The following is a 16745-nucleotide window of genomic DNA, read 5'->3' on the forward strand; positions in this document are numbered from 1 at the left end:
ACATCAACACCAAAATCATATATAAAACGGTCGATGCGCTACTTTGGTCATACACTTACATTTAAGAGGTGTTCCTCGCTGATACAGCAGGAAGTCTACGGATTTAATTCGCTAAAATCAGGGATTCGATTCCCGTCGGTGGATTTAACAGATAGCTTAATGTGGCTTTGCTATAAGAAAAATACACACACACGAGAGGTGGGTTGGTAGATATTGTGATAATCGTTATATGAAATTCCATATTACGTTTCAGTGGTTGTTAAGGAGACACACTGATGCAATATCAACACATTTTGTCCAAATGGAATTTTTAGCTAAAACTCTATGATAACCTACAAGTTTTACCTGCAGCAATTTCAATTTTGAAAATACCTAAATTAAAGTTCGCTTCTTCAACTCAGTAGGTTAACAAACCAAAACTAGAAATATGGTCCAAAGAGAATAGCACTAAAATTCTTAATAAAATTGACCACTTTGTTTTATTTTGAATTTCGTGCAATGCTACACGAGTATTATCTGCGTCAGACGTCCTTAATTTAGCAGCGAAAGACTAGAGGGAAGGAAGATAGTCATCCCTGCCGACCGCCAACTCTTGGGCTATTCTTTTACTAACGAATAGTGGAATTGGCTGTCGTATTATAACGTCTCCGTGGCTGAAATGGGGAACGTTTTTCGTGGTAAAGGGATTCGAACTAGCGCCTCTCAGACTGCGAGTTAAGCGCCCTAATTTGCAGAGTCATACAGTTGACCATGTGGAATATATCTTTGAGAATCAGTTTTTTTCGCATGTTTCAGTCTATATGGTTTAATCACAAAGAACGTTTCAACAGAACCTAAAAAATATACAAAGTCAAAATGTTAATTAAGCAATAGTTAAATGAGATGAACAAATATACGAAAAAAAATGTAGTCATTTTCATACATATATTGTTATTATATTATAATTCATTTTTGTGAAACGAGTTCATAAAACACTGATTTAGATATAATTTTAGGAACAATGTCAATAATTGTCATGGGCATACGCCTCATTAATAGCATGATCAATTTACACGAAAATACTTCAGTCATGGTTTAACAAAAATAGTACATGAATTGTTTACACTACCATGACTTTTGTACTTTCATTGAAAAAGTCATTTTTTAAAAGTTCTATTAAGCAGAAGTAAATCAATAAAATTAAAATATATTGGCAAAGATTATTTGAACTATTACTAGTGTATTTCGGTTACTGACATCAAAGGAAAATCACTGTTTTTGTATTCTCTGTTAATAAAATAGAGTTAAAAAAGGTGCCTTTATTATTTATTAATGCGCATACGAAAAAAACAAAACAACATGTGGTGGGTAAGCAGTATGTTTGTTTTAAATTTCGCGCAAAGCTACTCAAGGGCTATCTGCGCTAGCCGTCCCTAATTTAGTAGTGTAAGATTCGAAGGAAGGCAGCTAGTCATCACCACCCACCGCCAACTCTTGGGCTACTCTTTTACCAACGAATAGTGGGATTGACCGTCACATTATAACGCCCCTACAGCTGAAAGGGCGAGCATATTTGGTGCGATGGGGATTAGAACCCGCGACCCTAAGATTACGAGTCGAACGCCTCAACCCACCTGGCCATGCCGGCCCAAGCAGTAGGTTAACAGACATAAAACGCTGAAATCCGAGGCTTAATTCCACGGTGAAATAATCGTAAATAGCCCTTTGTAGCTTAGCGCCAAAAATACAATTATTTTGGTATTTGTGTCCCTCAATTTTTAGATAAAATGAGGGACAGATGGCGCGTTATAACTATTTGTGAACGAGAATTTTTTTTAAAAATATATTCTGTATTCTTATATGTAGACGTTTAGTCTTAATAAAATATACTTAGACTTTTCTTCTGCGTTTAGGTAAAGGTAAAGTTGGTCCTTGTTGAAGTATAATTTAATATTTTTCCCATTTATAAAGTAAAAATAGTTATTTTATCATATGGGATTTTTCACGTTTGTAATATTTGACCAAAATTAATTTTGAACTGGACCTTTGTTTATCTATGTTTATTTATTAATTGCCTATTGTTTTCATTTCAGATTTTCTATTTGGTTGCTTAGTTTCTCATAGCTTATATTTAAAGTTAAGCTTGTAGTGTGCATTTACGAAAGGTTTAGAAAGTTTAAGTAAATTGTTAATACATACGTTTGGTGTAAGTAGGTCTCTAGTTCAAAAGAGTTAGGGTTACCTGATTTCCAGAGTGAAAAATTAGAACTTTTTTTTTTCTGTATTGAGAGACATTGTAATATCTATGATGCATCTTAACTAGCAGTAACACACTTTTTAGTGTTCACCAAATAATCTGATGTCTTGTATAGTGTTTTTAAAACCACAGACATGCAGCATTTGTTAAAAGTTTAGCTTGTTAAAAAGTACTTTAAATTGAAAAGTTCATCTATGTTGTTTTGAAGGGTGAATCCACTTGAAAAGAAAAGTGGAGTTTAGGAAACCTAGTAGAAGGGGAGGAACACTGTTCTGTGTAATTTGTATTTGGAAAGTTTATAGGAGCCCTGTGCAATGACAAACCCTACATTTCAAAAGCAGTTTGAATTATAGAGAAACAAGTTTAACGCTGTTGTTGTTTTCTATGAAGAAAAGGCTAAAATCTGATATGATCCAGTTTTTGGGATGCCTGGTAATCCTACTTTGGGCAAAATCCTTTCCATTTAAAATTATTTTCTGTAGTGCAGAATATTTTCCTCTTCCATTCCAGGATTTTAAATTTAAAATATCAAGTTTTTGAGAGGCTTCTAAAACTATGCACTGAATAAAAAAAGATATTAATTGTGAATTACATTTAACATGTGTATACAAAATTGAAAACAGGAAAAGCATAAGAAGGGAACTCTATTGATGAAAGTCCCCTGATGGTACAGTGGAAAATCTTTAGATTTACAGTACTAAAATCAGGAGTTTGATTCCCCTCGATGGACATGGCAGATAGCCTGTTGTGGCTTTGCTTTAAGAAAAACACACACGCACTATGATGAAAAGTAATATGATGGCAACAACAATAAACTTTTGCCACATGTGTGTCTGTAACAAATATTAAATTATTGAACAAGTCATAATGCACACATTCCATCTTAAGCAAGGTGTATTGAACAAGGTAAAATATTATATACAAAGGTTTCTAAATTTCCAACAAGAGAAATTAAAATACATAGTTAAGGGAAGAAGTAAATAAAAACAAACAAACACAGTAAACAATATGATATTGCAACATGTTACAAGATTCTGTTCATGAAATTTGAAAACATCACTGATGACAGTGATTGTTAAACATAGGAAAACCTAAAGGTCAAAAGTCAGACTTTAGTTGGGCTGTGTATGGCATAGTGGTTAACTTGATGGGTTGTGGATTCAGTAGTCTGAGGTTTGCATATTGATACTGTGAAAATAAAGCATAGATAAAGATAATAATAGTTATTATTATTACTTCTATTCTTTGGTTTGAAGGGTGGGTTATAATAAGGACATTAATATTCCACATCCGTAGCTTAAGAGTTGGTGGTAAGTGTTACTGACAAGCAGCATTGTCTGTAGTCTTTCAATTGTAAATCATAAAAAACTAATGCAGAGATATCTTGTGTAGTTTTGCATGATTTTTTGAAATAATTGACTCAACAGCTGTGTGCAGTGCCAAGTTATTCCAACAATTAAAACTTTTGAGACTTAAATTTGAATACTTTGAAATGCATATTTACATAGTCTGATGAACCATTAGCATTTTATATTTCAATTGCCACTGTGAAAACTTGTATTCTTCAAGAATGTCATTGAGTTCATTTTGTGCTTGTTACATATGAAATAACATTTTTACATTCATAATTAGAGAAAGTTTATTTTGTAATTTCTTATATTACTGATAAATTACTTTTATAATGAATTATTCACCTAATCAGCTATAGTTATTAAAAGTTTCAAGAGCACTTCATTCTTTCTTAAATATTATCTGTATGGTTTGATAACACTGTGATAAGATATGCCAAGCACTTTCATAAAATGTTGGGTGTAGTATGTAACAGGAACTTCACATAATTTGTTAAGAACATCAGCAGAACTTTTAGTTTAAAGTATGTTAGAAATTCCTGTGTTAATTTTAATAGGTATCCAGTAGGTGAGAGTCCAAGGGATAATTGAGATACCCTGAAAGTCCATAGTATCACCCAGAAGTTCTTGGGTTTTGTGATAATGTAGCTCTTTTTTGTTTTTACTGCTCTTTTAGATTTTAAGATTAATGATGCATAAACAACACAAAATGTAGCTTGTGTAATTTTTAATAATTATTACAGAACTAATTTTTTAAAATATCTTTTTTCTTTTGTATTGAAACATAAATCCTTAAAATATACATGACTTGCATGTAAACCATTTTATAATAATAATTTATAATGTGGTTGTACATTAAATCAAGTGCATACAAATGCCACTCCCACATTGTTTTCTATAAATGTATTACTGAACAGATGGGACAAAAGTAAATCAGACAAATTAATTATATTCATTTAGGATCATCTAAAATTTGGTAGTTCTATGGTTAGTGGATATGATAAAACCCTAACAACAAGAACTGATCATAAGACTTCGTCAGCAGCGGTGTAGGAAGAAGACACAAAGTGGCTAGACATGCAGATTGTACAATAATATAGCTTACAGTTACTGAATAGGTCAAATATATGTTAGCACTCCTAACATTCCTGGTTTTGACTTCTCAGATTAGTAGGAGATAGTAATAAATCTAATTGAATTTGGTTGTAATTAATATTTCTTGTAATCAAAAGTACCTACTTTTTGTTTTGTTGGCTGGAAAAAGTTTACGGTGTGTCTTTTGCTTATTTATTGTAAACTACCTAAATAATGTGTATTTTATCTGACAGGAATTAATACATATTTTTCACTTTTTGAAAGTGCTCAGATGACAAGGTTTGTTTGTCAGTTGAAAGTAGATGAGTAAAGGTTTTGGACAATGTTAAAAACACTGTATGAAATGTTATTTAGAAAGCAAATGTAGATACAAAAAATTGAATGGCAAAAATGTGAAATACTTAGTTTTTGTCTGATAGGAATATAAAACAACCAAGCTGCGAAAATTCTGATCTTTAAGATTCTGGGTTGATTTCAGAGAAACCTTCAGCAAGTTAAAATGAAGCTGCAAGCAACACAATAAGTACATCTTGAGGATTAAACTTTATTTATGTGATCACATTGTGACTGTAAATATCCTCACAAGAAAATGTTGCATGAAAAACAACAAAATCCTTTGTATCTTCATAAAATGGTGTATGTAATTACTCACCCTTTATTATATACATATATATTTATAGAATTTAAGGGAGGAGATATTTTATATGATTGAAATTTTTGGTTTGTCTAATGACACCTGATTTATGCATTTTGTGGTAAATATTCTATAATTGCATGGATTTCATGTAACTTCTTGAGTTGTACCTTTTGTTAAGTTACAAAGGTCTGAAACTGCAGTAATATTAGACATGCAGTTGGAAGACAGTAGTTGGAATAATTATGATATGATTGTTATAAAGTGTTTATTATTTAATAGATAAATGTGAAGATTTAATTTCATAATCTTCTAGTTCTATTTTAGGACTTCATATAATTAAATGCATCTGAGGAAGGCATTAAGAATTTTATAAGTAGTTGTAATTTCACATAAATCAGTTGTTAATTTTTTTAGGAAACATTCAATGAATTGTGTGGAGAGCACATGTTAACTTATCAGCATAAAAATGTGGGAAGTATTGGTTTCTATAACAGACTTTAGAAACTATAGAATGAAGAGAATTTCTTTAAGAATGATTTATGTCTGCATTTATGTTGATAATAATCACATATTAAGTTTTTTAAGTAACTAAGAATGCCTGTTTTTTTATTAGTAATGGTACATCCTGTTTAACACATTAATATCAAAAGACTATTCTGATTTCTTGCTGTATGAGCAAGCTTTTTTAACTTATCAAAATCTATCAGAAATTTTAAAACAAAATTGGGTGTTTATTCAAGAAATACAGTAAATGACAGTTATCTATGATCCTAGAAATCAGAAAAAAACATGGACAATTTCATAGTTGCTCAGAATATCAAAAGCATTTGAGATTATTAGTGGTATTTAAAGAAAATATGTTGGTTAAAATATCTGCATTTGTAACTTTCAACATTATTTGTTTGTTTTTGAGAAGTTCTCCATTAAGCATGTGAAAAACAATCTTATTGCAAGTATAAAAATAATTTTTGTTCATGTTTTTAGTAGTGTTAATATTCTTAGAGTAAACACCAAAGTTTTCTTGTATATTTTGTTTTTATCTTCTTTAAAGTAAAATTTTGTTAACATTTGTTTTAAAAGTTTACTGAGTACCAGCATATATTAGGATTAAATGTTTTTAGAAATGAGAAAGTTAAAACTTTACCCTAATATTTGACACCAATTTTAGAATGCATATGTACATGAATTATGTGGTTCTATTAATCAATAAGCTTCCTTTATTAAAGATTAGTGAAAGTACTTGGCTTTGCTTAGATTATTAGGATGAGAATATGCATATTCTGTACCAATTTTAGCATAAAAGTATAACTTAATTTTTGTTGCTAAGCAACATGACATAAAAGCCATTGTTTGAACAGATTGTTACCAAAATGAATTCACTTTTCTGTATGTTAAAAGTTGATATATAGAAAAGAAGGCTAGCTTGCCTCATTAAAATAATGTGCATGTGAACAGGCATGTGGATAAGTAGTAATACTCCCAGGTGTACACCTTCTGGATCCACTAGTATGAGTGCAAAATTTCAAGGTTCTTAATATTTTTGCCCTTGGGGCTATGGAGGCCACACAAACACATGCATGTGTGTCTGACTATGATTTTTATTTGCAATATAAAGAACACATCTTTTCTGTGTGTTTTTTTGTTAGCTTCTGCCATTAAAGAAAAGTGCATATGCACTAGCATGTGGATAAGTAACAATACCCAGATGTGCACTCTTAGGGTCCATTTAGTATGGGTACAAGATTTCAGGTTTCTAGGTCACACACAAACAAGCCGTTTTATTATTAAAGGTATAACCTGTAGTTTTATCCAAATTATTTCAAGTGTATATTGTAATGATTATGTTTGCAGTCATAAAATGTTAAAATAACAAAAACAAATTAATTAGTGTTTTGTTTTTACCAATTGGTATATCCATTCATTGTGCAGGGTCATAAAAATCAAGGTTAACTTGTGATGTTTTCTCTGTATGTGTGTGCAAATAGCATAGCATATGGTATGCATTGTATTCATATATCATGTGCAAGTGAACATGGAAATGCAAGATGTTAATTAATGGATGGAAGTGAAATCTTGCATTATTTTATAAAATCATGATTAATAGTTAAGAGAGAGTCTTTGTATGTTTTACAAGCTGCAAAAACCAGTATTCTGCCTGCAAATAAAAATCGTCAACTTTTATGATGTAAATGTGATGACATGGATAGTTCTTACGTTCTGTTTTTTTGTTATTTCTGGTATGCTATTCATTGTTATTTGTGTGAATAACCAGTTGTGTTTGAAAATTCTTCATAAGCATGAACCACTTTCAAGTTAAAGTAAGTGTAATATTTTCTTACATTTTCACTAGGTTTTCATTTGATTCTTCAATGCAGCAGGCACTGTAAGCATGGAATGATCATTTTGTTCCCAACAATCAGCTTGAACATAAACTGTTTCAAACATGGTTAGGTGTAATATTTTGGGAACCTTGCAGTTGTGATGTACCAAGCTTTTACAGATGTTACTTCATGTATGTAGAACTTTGTAAAAATTCATGAAACAACACTCACTTTATATTTAGTTCAAATAAACAAACAAAACATACTGTCCAATTTTGATCCATTTCATATAGTAAATCTAATGACTTGTCAGTGTCCACTAGTGGGCTTATAACTTCAAAATCAAAGTTTTATTCCTTTGGTATGCACAGTTTTGTACTTAATGACAGACAGACTTGTCAGAAGGAGTAATGGTTATTATAAAGGAACTCACTGAAAGACATTTTTTGTGTTAAGAGAGGCATACAAATGTAAGGCCAGATGTAGCTTAGTGATTTTCATACTGGGCTTATAACAGAAGGTCAGAAGTTCAAGACAACGTATTGTTGAATAAGCTACATGATATTAACAATAGGGAAGTTGTAATTGGTGGGTTTTGCTTATTGATTGCACTATCTCTGAATACAAAGATTCAAAATTAACTGAATCTTGTGGCATGTTTGTTTGTGGAAATATTTTTGTCATTAATCTACTTGTCAATTAACTGTTATAGTTGAAAGCTTCTCTTTAGAATAGTTCATGCAATCTCAAGTTTTCCAGAATGTGTATTAAGTTATAAGGTAACTGATGATTAAATGTGTGTTATTGAATCACCAGTTTCCAATGTTTTAATATTTAATTTTTGGTCCAGTTTCATGGGTGTGAGTGCCTTGCCTCAGATTTGGGAAGGATTATCCTGTTTTTATGATGAACCTATTGCAGCATGACTTATTGGTAATACATCCATATTTTACCCATCTTAGCTTGGCTTCATATACTTTTCTTACTGTGGGAAAACTTCCTGTTCCATTGTTAACATAGATTAATTTTTTGTGGCAGCCCAAAATATAAATTTTTATCCCAAATACCAGAAAGGAATCTTCATATGCTGCTTCTCTTTGGTTTGTCATTTGAGGGGTAAGATATTTGCTAATGAGCATCTAGTTTAATTACTGATTTATGCTTTACATAAGAACTTGTAGTATTTTATTTTAAGTGTAAAAATTATTGGAATTAGTGTGAGATACAATAAGTTAGTCATTTTTCTCTGTTTATGTTGTTTGAGAACAGAGCTTGTTTGTGTCAGCACTGAAAGATTATAATGTGGTTGTCACTATTTGCTCTGTAATATTCTCTACTTTTAACTAAATTAGGGTTTCAAAATTTTTAAATGTCGTTATGGTATTTAGTAACTGTGAAATATTACATTTCTTACTCAGTAATAGCCTTGTGGTAAAGTCTAATGACTAGGCACTGTTCAATACTTGAAAATTCTATATTCATATTTGCAGTTAACTTTGTATAAAATTATTTTGTTGTGTAGGGCTATCTACATGTACATACGATTTCTTACCAGTTTCAAAATATAAAAGTTACTTGTAGAAATTAGATTTGTGATTTTCTTATTGTACCTTTAAAAACACATTTCACAGATATACTGTAAAAACAAACTTGTTTATCTTTCACACAAATTAAGCTTAACACATTGTATGTGTTATAGCAATTACCATCTTAATACACAAAGAATTGAGGATGTTTTTTTATATTTATTTTTTACTTTGCATGGTACACATGTTTCAATTGGGTATTCTCTAAAGTTCTAAAATAGTGTAGTCTTTAACAAAATTTCTGATACAGTTGGGCTACTAGAAATGTGTATGTGTATTATTTGGTTAGTTCTACCTCATTTTCTGATAATAAGATTGGATTTTATTGATCAACAATTGTTACATAAGTATTATTTTCAATGGCTACAAAATTTCCAATTTTAAAGCCCTTTACACAAAATTTTTAAACTCTTATGAATAGCTCTAGAGCAAAAAAAAAAAAAAATGTTTTTGATTATCTTGGCATGGTAAACTCGTGGTGTCTGCTTGGATTTGGTGTAAATAACTATATATGTTGAGGTGAGCAGGAACTCATTTAAGTATGACTGATGTTTTTGTAATAATATTTCAAAAACATGAGAGGATACAAGGTTATGACAGACAGATGGTAACTAGTCCAGTTTTTTTGCTTAAGGAAGATTTAAAATCTAGATTATTAGGTATATTATAATGATTCTTGGTAATAATTGAAATAATTTTATTTCAGTACATCTTAATTAATGTTGTAAGATTTTTGGTCACTTTGTTGAACTCTGTGTGCAAAGTGCCATATTCAGAAAATGTTTTTCATTAAAAAATTATATTTTGAATCTGAGAAAATTGTTAAAAAAGATAGACAAATTTTCTTCTGAATATTTTTTGGGAGTGGAAGTTAACCCCTGCAGTCAGTCCTCTTGGCTGCATCTGTACTTTTACTCTAATATTTCTGTTGTTTTTTTTTCAAACATCTTTAATTATCTAAATTTTTACTAAAATAGGCCAAATTGTATCCACATAAAAAGTTTATCCTACTTAAAACAATCATTCACTTGTTTTTTTAGAATATGGGATCAGTTAGGGGAAAAGATCCACTCAGAACATCAAGAATACTTAGCAGTATAAAAATTCAGACACCTATTCACATATCAAATAATAATAACCAATTAGTGACAGTGCTTGTGCTCTATTAAAATCATTAATTAACATCCTTTATGTATAACTTCACACAATTATTAAAGTATATTGACCAACAGAAGACAAATGGACAATTAGTCCATAAGATTATTAAACAAATTCAAAATTAACTCACCATCCAGACAGTAGAATATAATGACCAACAGATGACAGGGGCACACTCAGTTCTTTGTTACTGAACAATCTCCTTGGTCATTCTGCCATGCACCCAGACATGAATAGACTCCTACATGTGACAAGATTACAGTTTACTTCTTTGAGGTTAATAAACAAAATTGTATACATATAACCCTCAAAACAAAGGTTGGATTAAAAAGAGTAAAACTGTGACAGAACTACAAATGATTTTCCATTTGTTCTTATTGTGTAATAGTGCATTGGTTGATTTATATATATATATATAAAAATATTGAACACGTTATTCAAGAATATTATTCCAATTACTTTTAAAATATGTAAAATTCCATTAAAATCTCAGTTATACATTTAAAAACATTAATTTTTAATACTGTTTCATAATTCTAACCCACAAAGAAAATGTAAGTTATTTTTATATACTCAAATCAACAATTGAAACACAGTTGGACCATTAGACTGTCACACCAGTGAGTTGCCGTTAATGGATCATCAGAATAATAGGAAGTTTTTAACTTAATGATACTAATCTTCCAACCATTTCAGAAGAAAGGTTTTTTTCAATCCTGGAAATTAAAAATTTAAGTAGTTTATATAATAATTTTTGAAGGTCCTGGACATTCCAGGCCTGAAAGTGTGACATCTGTTGTTGATAAAGTTTTGTTAGTAATATTTTAAAGGATAATCTGGAGCAATGGTTCTCAAACATTTTAGGCTTGTGTAATGTTTTTTGTTTAATTTTTTAAATTAGAAACTTGGGCTTAATTTAAAAAAAAAGGATAAAAACCTTGAAATAAAAATTAATATTTTAAAAACCTATTAGTGTAAAGGATAATTTTTTCTGACACAATTTAAGAATATGTGGTACCATTTTTGTTAATTTGAAGGGAAGTAAATATTAGCAAGTCTATGCAAGTAGAGTGTAAGCCTGTAACTGAGGAAAGCGGTATCTACCTGTAAGTTAGAAGCTCAGAAAGGGTTTATTACAAATGTCATGATTTCCTTTCATATTAATTGTGTTATGTACCACCAACGTTTACTCTGTGTACCACAGTTTGAGAATCTCTGGTCTGGAGCATAGCTGTCCAACTTTAAAACCTGTTGAGTGTCAAATTGTAAGTTAGCAATAGACTTATGGGACAAATAATTGATATATGAATACAACTTTCATTCTTAAGACAGTGAACTAAGTGATGTGTTTTTATATATTTAAGGAGATGGGTTAAACTTCTCTGTAGACCACTTGTTAGACAACCTTGACTCTAGAGAAATAGTTTGAAACCTCAGTGTAATAAATAAAGGCTTTATTAAGTTAGGATCTCATTAAATAATTTTAGATGGATTGTAATAGGCTGTCATGTGAAAGTTCAGTTGTGTAAAAATATAGTATGCCCATCTTGCGTTTTCAGTCCTGCCTTTAATGCTAATTAAAATGTGCATTATTCATATTCCACAATGCCATTTTTTCTTTTGTATTTTATTCCACATTCTGTTGCTGTGCTAGTTTATGTGATTATCTGCTACAGATTTTCCAGGCTATTTTACATGTGATATACATTAAGTGTTAGACGTATTTTACATTAATCAAAATACGTAAAACTATTTCACTGACTGTGATGTTTTATCTATTTGCTGGAAATAGTAACACCCAGGTGTTGTCTGATATCTAATATATGATTGGTGACCATTGTCCTGTTAAAACCAGTCTACAGACATATCTTGTAAATTTGTGACTACTGGACAAATACTTTCATTCAAATGATCAAATTAGCCTTCTGTAGATAATGTAATGAAATGGATCAACAACATATCATACTATCAGTCCACATGAAACCTTCACTTTTTTGTACCTTCTAAAATTTATGCAACTAGATGTGGGTTTTCTTGAGAATAATGTTAATTTCACCATTGACATAAAATGTTTCCTCATCTTTCAAAGATACCTTCTGAATGAAGTGTTTCTCCAGTTTCTCCTCCACTGTAAATTTAGCAAACATTATGTATCAGTTTGGATTGTCTTCTGTAATCTTGTTGAAAGTGTGCTTCTTATGAATATGGATGTCATGTTACTGTAACTTTGCAGCACTTCTCTCTCTGATGTATTCTTGCATCTTGTGCAAGTTGTCCATATTGGGCTTGATAAGAAATGGCTGAAGACCTTAGTTGTTATTCTATGAGCTCTTCCTCTGTGTTAGTATTCAATCAGTATCATAACTTGATGAGCAAATGACAAATAATTGTGTAAGATATTCTCCAACCCAGGGTATCTCTAGTTCTTTCACAACATACCATTGTTCAGTTAATGATCATTTCCATACGTGTCTGCAAGGTTAATCATATTATAAACATTTATTGTAACAAAACAAAAAGCAAGAGTTAATGAAATACATATGTAATTTAGAAAATTTGTAGTAACGACAGGACATAGAAGTATTGTGGTAGACTTTTTGTTACCATATATATTTTTTGACATTACTAATATTCTCTGAAAGGAAATGTAAGTTTAGTATTTAATAGTCACTGGTGAGGTTGTATAAAAATACTTTTTTTGTTTCTCCTCTGATATAATATTAATTATATAATATTAATATAATAATACTGTAATTCAAATGTCAAATTCTCTGCTTACACCAAAATGGTAGGCAAGTTTTATAATATGAAAATTTTCTTTATTAAAGATTTTTATGAAGCAGAACATTGCAGTACCAAACATTCCAAATATAAGGACCTGAAAGACTTTTTTTATTAGTAAATTTACTGATAATTTGTATTTCTAGATTTCGAGACCTGATACTACATATATTGTGACAAACCTTGAGGTTTGTGTTCATTTGAAGTATTGTATAGTCTTGCATTTGCTTGATATAGCACAAACTTTTAGCACAAACTTTTTATCTTATAAATGAGTGTCATATGAAAAAAAAGATTTAGTAAAGAATTGTTCAAGTACTGTGCTGTCTTGAAAGATTGCATGGTCAAATGGAAATAAGAGTATGCAATATAAGTTCATTCATATTCAAGTTTACTGTCATTTATGTAGCTGGTGGACACCTATCAAATCTTTGGGTAACTGATTCTGCCATTATAATTTAAATTTTGACATCACTGTCCTGTAAATAAGTAATGAATCGGTCTTAAGAAATCTAAACTTTTGATCTTGAACTTTGCATCCATAGTTAACACCTTAATCTTGCTGTTTTAGTGATTGAGTTAATTTGTGGCAAGAACTAGAAAACATTTCTTCCTCCCTCCCTTAGAAAAAAGGGATTTGTGGTTGAAACTAAACATAACTCAGCATTTTCAGATCATCAATATACTTACTGAACCAGCAGTGCACAATACATTGTTTTAGTTGCACATGTACAAATGGTTCTCAAGTATGTCAGGACCTCCAGGTGGATGTCAGTATAATGTCTGAGAATATTCTGATGTTTGTCCTTTGTTTAAATCCAAAACCCTTGGCTTACATAAGAGTTTTAAGGCTGAGTTTTCACAAACTGAACTAAAACAGCCGAAGTTGCACATAAATAAACAACTTATCTTAACAGTCACAAACAGGTGAAATAAATACTCTCCCTAAACGACAACCTATTTTAAATGGATGAACACAAAACTCAGAAAAGTGTTCTTCATATGGGAATATTTTCAGATGCTCTACTACAGTTTTCAGGATTTTTTTTATGGTCTCTGAGGTGTTGAAGTGTCAAGTGCAAAAGAGTGAAACATATTCAAAAGTTGTTAATTTATGAGTTACATCAATTAGGCTTGTCTAAGATTTAATGTGTAAACATGACTGGCTTGATTGGAAACATTTTAAATTTCATTGATTCTGATGGATAAACTTAAATATTCTTTATTTTGATAATTATGAGAATTAATAAGTGTAAAATATGCTTTTAACAGTGTGTGTGTGTGTGTGTGTGCAGGGACATTAGGTGTCCGATCATAATTTTCAGGTATTCTCCTTGTGACATAATTCACTAGTCATACATATACATATGTAAGTAACATTTGTTATAAGATTAATACTCAGATTTATATTTGTACATTCTTAGAATAGTATCTGCCTTATTGAAACCCTAATTTATGAGTGACAGTGATATTTTTACAGCTTGCTTGTAATTATTTTCATTACATGTTTGACCAGATGACATTCACATCAATATTTTTGTGGACAACCATTTTGGATGTCTTAATGTTTTTTCCACGTAATTCTGCTTGTCATATCTGTGTTCATACTGAACTATTTTATATATGTATAATATTTTTATATTCCGTTTCTACATTAACTGTGATTTGAAATAATAGTTCAGAACTTACTCTCTATCAAAACTCTTTTGTTACTTTATTGAGGCTATCAAATCATTTATGGTACTATCAGATGCATTGCCCTGTTAACTTTGTGGACTCAGGTATTTATTGTTTTATTAAATGCTCAGTTTATTATAAGATTAATTCATTACCCATCATCTTTGAATGTGGGAAAGATTCTTTATAATACAAGGTGTCATTTTTATTTTTCATTAAAATACCAGAAAAAGAGACCCAGCATGGCCAGGTGGGTTAAGGCATTTGACTTGTAATCTGAGGGTCACAGGTTTGAATCCCTGTTGCATCAAACATGTTTGCCTTTTCAGCCATGGGGGCATTATAATGTGATGGTCAATTCCACTATATGTTAGTAAAAAAGTAGCCCAGGAGTTGGCAGTGGATGGTGATGACTAGCTGCCTTCTCTCTAGTCTTACACAGCTAAATTATGAATGGCTACTGCAGATAGCTCTCAAGTAACTTTGCACAAAATTAAAAAAAACAAACAAACCAGAAAAAAAAAAAGAAATTACTTATGAATATTTTATTTTACCCGTTACTCTGTTGTAATGAGATTAAAAGTAACAGTACAGATAAGTGGTGATTAGTTTGAGCAAATGACTCAATTAATGAATTACTTACCAGCACTGAGTATGTCAATTTGTGTGACATAAAAATATATGAATAAATGAAATTATGATTAGATTAACAAGTAATAAACAAATATTTCCCATTATTCCAGTAATCAAGATATTGCCTTTATGATTTTTGATTATTATTCATGATTAATTCAGATTTGTTCCACTGAATTGGTTCATGTCACGGCTCATAAATTAACTGAAAGTTTTCTGTTTATTACTACTTGAGATTGTTATAATTATCAGAGTAATTTAAATGTTGCTATAATGCATGTCTGGTGTCAATTACAAAGCTTGGAAATAGGCTACCTGTGTTCTGTTTATCACAGTTATTGAAACCTGATTTGTAGCATTGTTTATTTTAGCCATCTCATGAAAATATTGTAATAAATTAATGAACATGATGATTAATCAGACAGCATATTCCATTAATTACCAAGCTGTGGTGATGATTGTCCTTAATGAGAATGATCTGGTGGTTTTAGAGTATTGTCTTGTATGTTCATCTTAGGCTATTTGTTCTACACCTGGAATTTATTGAGAACTTTGACTTGATGTCTAAAGTGATGTTGAGTACTTATTCTGGTTTAGCACTAACCCAAGTGTGAAATAGTTGAACATTAATATATGCTAAGCTGTCTGGCATTATTAATTATGGCATCCAGTCCCTAATTATATTTTAGTCCTTGATTGAAATGAAGACAATTTATGTATCTTGACTTTTAAGATTGTTTTTATATGTACTCTATCTAGTCAATTGATTCAATCATATTTGATTTCATTGGATTGTATTAAGTACTGCTATGATGAATATGTAAATAATTGTTATACTATGCATTTCATTCTCTTGTGATATAGCGTACTTTACCTAGCAACTGGTAATGTGTGACAGATAATAAACATTTTTGCTTCTTCCTTCCACAATCTAGAACTGTGTTTCTTTTAGGTCTAATTATCTAATTATCCCACCTATCTCATGATCAACGTGGTTTATTGTGTCTTTGTACATCAATTATAATGTGACAACCCTCCAGCTATAGGAGTGTGATACACCCTCTTGACACACATTACTCCCTCTATTCAATTCCTCCTAACTATTCTCTTTGGACAGTTTCCTTGTGCAGACCTTTTGAACTTCTGCTCATTAACATAATTTTCTTCATTTTTTCTAACTACTGCTTGAGCATTTTTTGTCTTTTCTACATTTTGTTCACTGTAATTTATTGCTAAGTATACTCCTATTTGGTTTGTCATTTTTTTATCTAT

At 30.6% G+C, this 16745-nt stretch overlaps 1 protein-coding gene across 1 annotated transcript in view; it reads left to right on the forward strand.

Moving 5' to 3' along the window:
- The first annotated feature begins 1799 nt into the window (after positions 1-1799).
- LOC143256081 (E3 ubiquitin-protein ligase RNF38-like) overlaps positions 1800-16745 on the forward strand; it is a 113015-nt gene continuing 98069 nt past the window's right edge. The window contains exon 1 of the mRNA XM_076512756.1: positions 1800-1898. The gene's annotated coding sequence lies outside the window, so the exon portion shown is untranslated. The remainder of the gene's footprint in view (positions 1899-16745) is intronic.

This window comes from Tachypleus tridentatus, chromosome 7, assembly GCF_004210375.1.
Source record: "Tachypleus tridentatus isolate NWPU-2018 chromosome 7, ASM421037v1, whole genome shotgun sequence".
Lineage (NCBI taxonomy): Eukaryota > Metazoa > Arthropoda > Merostomata > Xiphosura > Limulidae > Tachypleus > Tachypleus tridentatus.